Here is a 7483-nt window from a genome sequence, read left to right on the forward strand (position 1 = left end):
TGTTACCCATATAGTTGACTTGTTCCTCTTCAGTTGTAGGGTTGAAGGATTGATATTCTGTATGCACACCTCCTCCACTTGAGTCACACCTCATTACTGGATGTACCTGCGTAGAACCAAGTAAACCATTAATCTTTTTATTGAGAAGTTCTACCTGATTTGACAGCATAGTAATTGAGTCGACGTTATAAACGCCGGCTATTTTTGTTGGCTTAGTCCTCATAACTTGCCACTGATAATTATTCAGTGACATTTCTTCATTGAATTCATAAGCCTCTTCAGGTGTTTTGTTGTTGATAGTTCCTCCAGCAGCTACGTCAATCATTTGTCTTGTTGAGGGATTCACACCATTGTAAAATGTTTGAACTTGCAGCCATAGAGGTAATCCATGGTGAGGGCACCTTCGCAATAGATCCATGTATCTCTCCCATGCATCGCAATAGTCTATCTGCAAAAAAGAAGAGATATCATTACGTAACTTAGTTGTTTTAGCCGGTGGAAAATATTTTAGTAGAAATTTTTCAGTCATTTGTTCCCAAGTAGTGATGGACCCTCGTGGTAACGAGTCCAACCACTGTTTAGCTTTGTTTTTTAGTGAAAAAGGGAATAACTGAAGGTGAATGGCATCATCAGAAATGCCATTAATTTTGAAAGTGTCGTAAAACTCTAGAAAATTTGCCAAGTGAGCGTTGGGATCCTCATCCTGCAAACTATCAAACTGAACAAACTACTGTATCATCTGAATTGTGTTAGGTTTCAGTTCAAAATTATTCACAGCAATAGCAGATCTAACTATACTTGACTCAGTTCTTATTAGAGAAGGTTTAGCATAGTCATACATAGTACGTGGAGCAGGATTTTGATTAGCCGCAATTACAGGAGGTAGCTGATTGCCTTGGTTTTTAGCCATCTCTTTGGTTGGGGTTGAGTGTCGTCTTCTTGCTCGTTCTTCGTGTATCTTAAGCTTCACCTTATTTCTCTTTGGTTTCTACAAACTGTGCGATCGATTTCTTCGTCAAAAAGTAATGGTCCTGATGGGTTCTTCTAGTCATGAACTATAAAAACCTGTCAAGAGAAAGAAAAAGTAAATTAATTAATAATAATTACATTAAATTAAATTGCAAGAAAAATAAATGGCTAAAGTAATAAAAATTGAGTGTTCCTAATAATTCAGTTTCTAGGCAACGGTGCCAAAAACTTGATCGCGAGGTTTTGTGATAGGTTTTAAATATTTATAATTACTAGTTCTTAAACTAACTATTATCGTTATGTAGGAAAGTGTACATATCGAACAGTAGTATAGTTTTAGGAAGACTGGATTGTCAAACCCAAAGAAACTAAAAGTACTAGTCATGACTGTCCTTTTATTACCTAGCCTAGGAATAAAAGGGGCTTTTATTTTAATTAACTAATTATCTAAACTAAGAACGCATAGAGAAAAGAATTGGGAAATTGCTTTTGGGAAAATCAATTGACTTGAGACAATACCTAAGGAAAAATCCACCTAGACTTTACTTGTTATTCTGGCTCCGAACCGGACGATTTATTCATTCAACTTGTTCCATAGAGATCCCTAAGTTATGTTATTATCCCTATTCAAGACTAATAACGTCTAATCCCTATATTGAATAACCGCGACTTTTCTCTAATTAACACTCTAGGGTTGCATTAACACGATCTATAGATCCCCTTATTAGATTTCACTCTAATCCGGCAAAATCTTGTCACCCTATTTTTAGGTGCGCAATCAACTCCACTTAATTATGAAAAAAGTACTCTTAGACAGTGTCTATTCTTCCTCCGAATAAGAGCATGTCTTGAATCAGTATCCTAGATATCAAAACAAGAATTAAGAACACATAATTAAGAACAAGTTAAATATTTATCATACGATACAGAAAATAATAACAAGATTCATCTTAGGTTTCATTCCCCTTAGGTATTTAATGGTTTTAGTTCATAACTAAATAAGAAAACATCTCAGAAGAATAAAGAATACAAAAAATAAAGAAAACCCAAAACTCCTGAAGGGAAATTGAGGAGAGATCTTCAGTCTTGATGATGAATCCAGCTTCTTAGATGGATCAATAGGCTTCCTTGGAGTAATTCCTCACCCCCTCTTCTCCGTCTCCTTTTTTCTCCTCTTCTCGGGTGTATTTATAGGCTTTGGAATGCCTATAAGCCCTCAAAGTGGCCTTTTTCGAATTGGACTCAACTTGGGCTCGACAAGGACACGCCCGTGTGCGATTACTTCAGGCCGTGTTTGAGCTTGTTAAAATGGCACTGGCGTGTGCTATACCCGTGTGAATCGTGCTTCAATTCTTCCAGGTTGACATGGCTGTGTGGTCTGCCCATGTGAAGAGGTCCAGGCCGTGTTGATTTCGTACTTTGGCCCATTTTTTCTATTTTTGGCCCGTTTCTCGTTCTTTTCTCTCTCCTATGCTCTCCTAAGTACAAAATATGAAATTAAAGCATTAGAAGCATTGAATTCACCAATTCTAATGAGAAATCATCCATAAAATGCATTAAACATGAGGTTAAAATATGTATAATTTATGGTTTATCATGCACACCTGCCCCCATCACCCACTGCATTGAGCACCCCATCCTGTTCCAGCACCAGCTGTCCACACCAAGCCTTTGTCCCGCGCATTGTTACCTGTGCTCAGTTCCCGCGAGCGTTCAGACCAGGTCTGCTTGACGAGGATCCGTATGCTGCTTACACATCCAGCCTAGCTTGCGTGCTGCTGCTTGCTCCCAACTCCTGCTACGCGCTGCTGCCTCGCACACATAAGCGGCACACGAACTTTACACCAACCCCTTTAGCTGATAACCCTCTAACCTACCCTAAATCGACCTCTTTTATTTTCTAATTTTTTTCTTAATTTTTATAAAAAGGTGGTAAGACCAATTTTTTCTCTTAAATTTTAACATTTATTTAATCATTTAATTTTTCAATTTATTAAGTTATTAATATTTTATATTAATTAAATTTTTGAGAAAATATTTGTTTCCATCTTATGTTCAGGTTAATCATGCCTCACAAGAGAACTTGTGCTTGGGCCCAAATTAATGAAACACAAAACAAGTTCCATTGTGAAAAAGCCAAAGCAAGATACAAGAGTATCTTAAAAAATCAATAGATGCATCCAGAGAAAGGCTTTACATTGAAAGAGAGCAACTACAAAGACTTTCTGGCAAATATTCGTCAAGTTCTGGAAGCCCTCAATTGGGAATTATTCCGTGAGAAGAGACCTAGTATGGATGAGGAACTAGTTCGCAAATTCTATACGAATTTAACCTCAAGTGAGTTGACAGAAGTTCCAGTTCATGGAATCAAGGTACCAATAACTTCAAACGCTATTATTGAGTTCTTTGAATTGCCTGATTATGAAAATGATGATTATTCTTCCTTGATGAGCAATATAAAGCCTGAAAATTTGCAAGAAATTCTCGAGGAACTTACAGTTCCAAGTTTTAAGTGGATTGTGCCAAAGCAAGGAATTCACACTTGTTAAAGAGAATATTTGACACCACTCACAAAGGTATGGTTCTACTTCATCCGTTTCAGCCTTATGCCTAGTTCACATGGAACTACAATTTCATTAGAGAGAATGGTCTTATTATACTCGATTTTAACTGGAAAGACCATTGATGTGGGAAAATCATCCTGAAAGAAATGCAGAATTGTGTCGTTAGACGTTCCAGCCCAGCCTACTTTCCCTTTACGATAACAATTCTGTGCTTGAAAGCTAAAATTCTTCAAACGTAAAGAAGACAGGCTATAGCCAGGGCACAATCAGAGATTGGGACATCTATCGAATAGTTGGAGATTCTATTCTACAGCAGTGAATTGAAGAAAGTGAGGATCCTAAAGAAGAGGAAGAAGATTCCCACAGAGATCGAACCAATGCAATCAGCTGAAGTCCCTGATAAGGTGGAACTAATTGAACCAGAAGTTGAACTTGATAACAAAACTTCAATGTTCAGAGCTCAATTGCCTAGCCCAGATCTTTGAGATGAGCTGTCAAAGTTGATGGACATAATGCAGCATATGCAATGGCAGTAACAAGCTTACTGGAGATACTCAAAAATAAGGATGACTCGACGAGAAGTGCTCTTAAGAAAATTTACAATGACTCATTTATTTTTGTGCGCAAATTTCCAGATTTTATATTTGAATTTTATATTTGAACCATGGAGTCCACTATCGAAGAAGGAGCGAAGCGATTCATACAAAGGCAATAATGATGGAACAAATGATGAGTCAAACTTGGAAGTGTCTGCAAATAAATAAAAGGGGGGATCTTGACCTTATTTTATTTCTGTTCTTAGGTCATTTTAAGATTAAGTTTAATTAGGAATTTTTATTTTTCACATAATAAAACAAGAGATGGAAATCATGAATAATGAACAAGTCCCAAAGTATAAAGTGTGGTAATAGGTATATACATGTCTAGGATTAGATCTAGAGAAAGCTTGGTACTTAAGTAGTCAATTTGACTCACCTCCTCTTTTTTAGAATCCTACCTGGTGTATAGTATCTATTCACTTTAAACAATGAAGACATTGTTCATCTTAAGTAGGGGGACCGAAAATTTGAAATTGAATTATTTCCACTCAGAATAAATTTTCTTTTAATTATGATTAGGATATATTTTGTTCAATAATTTGAAATTTTGTTAAGTATGCTAAACTTTAGTATGAATAAAGTTCTATTATTTTAATAAATTATTATGTTATCTTAATAATGATATGAATGTATTATTAGTAAAGCATGCAAATCGTTCCCTAAATTTTTATTTCCTTACGAAAGTTAGGCATGAATGAAAGTTTAAGTCTTTAGAATTGACTTAGTAGTTTCTTGAGGCGAAATCCTAGGAAGCATGGAACATTCAAAATTATTTAGGTAACTTTTGTTTGGACTGTTTGAGCCTTTCAAGCCAACCATGATGAAATTTTTATCCTTTGAAACCCAACTTTGAAACTATATGGCCTAATTTTATTTGAACCCTTGGAAATTTAACCATCACTTCTCTCTTAACTATCTTAAAATTGTCCCAAACACTAGAGTCAGTACTATTCGGAGTATTCTTTAAAAATAAGTTTGGGGGAGTTGAAAAGAAATATAAAATGCTCTAAAATTGTAGTACATTAAGTAAAATGCTCGTGTTAAAAAAAGCATGAGTTCTTAAGACAAGATGTACAAAAGAGCATGTGAAAGTAAAGAAAGTTGATGTATTGAAGGTAATCATTTCGAAGGTCTGATGCAAACTGAGTCTAGGGTTTAAGAGCCTAAATTTATCTATCTTTTACATACCCTTAAGCCCAGCCACATTACAACCTTGTTAAAAACCTATTGATTCAAAAGTTCCAATGCTACCTATATTAGTGGAGAGAAATCTCTACAGACAACATATGAAGACATAAGTTGAACTTAATGAATGCTGCTTAATCTTGAATAAAGGGAATAAAATTACATTGGTAAGATTTAACATGACTTTATTAGGAAGCATTTAGTCTAATTTTTGCAATCATAATAGTTGTTGAGATTAATTTGAACGATATGTATACTTAAGTAGCATAACTATCAATTTTCTTGTCTTTGAGCATAAGTATATTAAATTCATAATTTTGGGAAAAATGTTGTTCTGAAGGAATTTTTCAAAGATGTTTCCGAGAAATTATTTTCAAAATTTGTGCATTACTCGGGACGAGCAATGAATTAAGTTTGGGGGTGTGGAAACACAAAAAATTACACACTTTTTCATACCCTTTTTAACTTAAATTTATGCGAATTCGGTTAAATTCTTGTCGAAAAATAATTAGTTTTTATAAAACAATTAAAGTGAATTTAAAATATGAACATGTTAAAATTTAGTTAATTTTACAATTATTTTTGATGAATTTTTGTTATTTTCGATAGATTTGCACAAAGGGAGAAAAATGGCTTGGCGGACACTGTTAGAAGCACAAAACTAAGAAGCAATTAGAAGTATCGAGGCAAATTAATTTCCAGCCTAAGACGATCTAAAATTATATGTACTAATTTATAATATAATTAATTTTAATTTATATCCAAGTTAATTTGGGTTAATAAATTATTATTAATTAATTATGAAAAAATGGTCTGATTGAACCGAACTGAGTGAACCGAACCAGCCAAGGAGAGGACAGCCCAATTCCGTCCAAGTGCTGACCAAATTCTGCTCATTATATGATTATTTAAGCTGCAAAGAATCCCTTGAATACTTGTTCAAATTGCAAATCAGCCCCTCCACAATTTATGGCTTTGAAGATTTCCCCCAAGCCATATTTAGCAAAGTTGAAGCCATTAACTTTTCCACATAGATGGTCGGCCAAGGAGTGGCTCTTTGGCTGCTATTTTTAGAAAATTTTAGCTGCCACATTCAGCTATAAAAGCCCCCTTGGCTGATCATTCAAGGCATCCCTCATTCATTCACATCTCTTCTCTCCTCTCTCACTTTGTTCTCTCATTTTCCCAATCCAAGTCTCTTGCTCTTATGCCGATTTCTCCCCTTGAGAAAGGGTTCTTCTTCAGCCATTTTGGAGCAGTAATTTATTGTTCATAGAAGCCTTGATCGGCGAGGACAACAAAGAAGGAAGAACAGAGCAACCTAGTCAAGCCACGGAAAAACACTGGATTTGGTTCTTGTTCCTTATCTCTTTAATTTTTGTTGTTGTTATGATGAAGATATCTATGAATATTTATATTGTTGAAATGGTTAATTTAATCAGCTTAGCTTGAATTTAATTCGTTTTGGATTGCATTTCATCTGCTTAAATTATTAAAATTATGTTTATGCTGTTATAGGCCTTGGTAAAATGCTTTATTAAGTAAAATCATGCCAAGTTATTCTTGTATTACGATTGTAAGGTAACTACTGAATTAATTATTTAAACAGATTGAAATTATAATTAATTGACACAATACTTAATCAGCGCATGTTTATTCTTCTAAGGTAGCAGAAGGTTAAATTAGCAATGTATCTGGTAATACACTTGCCTTGCATAACTTGCAAGATTTTTGTGATTAAACAGTTTCAAGGTAAGAATACCTTGTTACCTCACATAGTCTTTTATATGCTCATTAGATTTAATTAACCGTTTGAATTGACATAGGGATATGCTAATAGATGAATGGATTTGTGTAGGTGAGTATGTTCATAAGTTAGCAAATTACCGAGTTGCCGTGAATTTATTCATAACAACATAAACATGAGTTTAAGAATTCTAAGTTAAAGAAATGTAATTAATCCAACACAATTATGTCACCTTGATTAAATTATGTTTTGAAATCGTGCATTTGAGATTTATTTCTGTGATTTACTTAGTTTAAAATCTTAGTTTTTAATCACCCTCTTGAAAAAAAAATATTTTTCTTCACCAAAGTGTTTTAAATAGTATTCATAAATAATTCTTTTCATAGTCCCTGTGGGTATGATAACTCGACATTTACTTG

At 34.4% G+C, this 7483-nt stretch overlaps 1 pseudogene; it reads left to right on the forward strand.

Moving 5' to 3' along the window:
• Window positions 1-383: 383 nt before the first annotated feature.
• On the forward strand, window positions 384-480 carry LOC121226870 (uncharacterized; annotated as a pseudogene).
• The last annotated feature ends 7003 nt before the right edge of the window (window positions 481-7483 follow it).

Source organism: Gossypium hirsutum, unplaced genomic scaffold (genome assembly GCF_007990345.1).
Source record: "Gossypium hirsutum isolate 1008001.06 unplaced genomic scaffold, Gossypium_hirsutum_v2.1 scaffold_555, whole genome shotgun sequence".
NCBI lineage: Eukaryota > Viridiplantae > Streptophyta > Magnoliopsida > Malvales > Malvaceae > Gossypium > Gossypium hirsutum.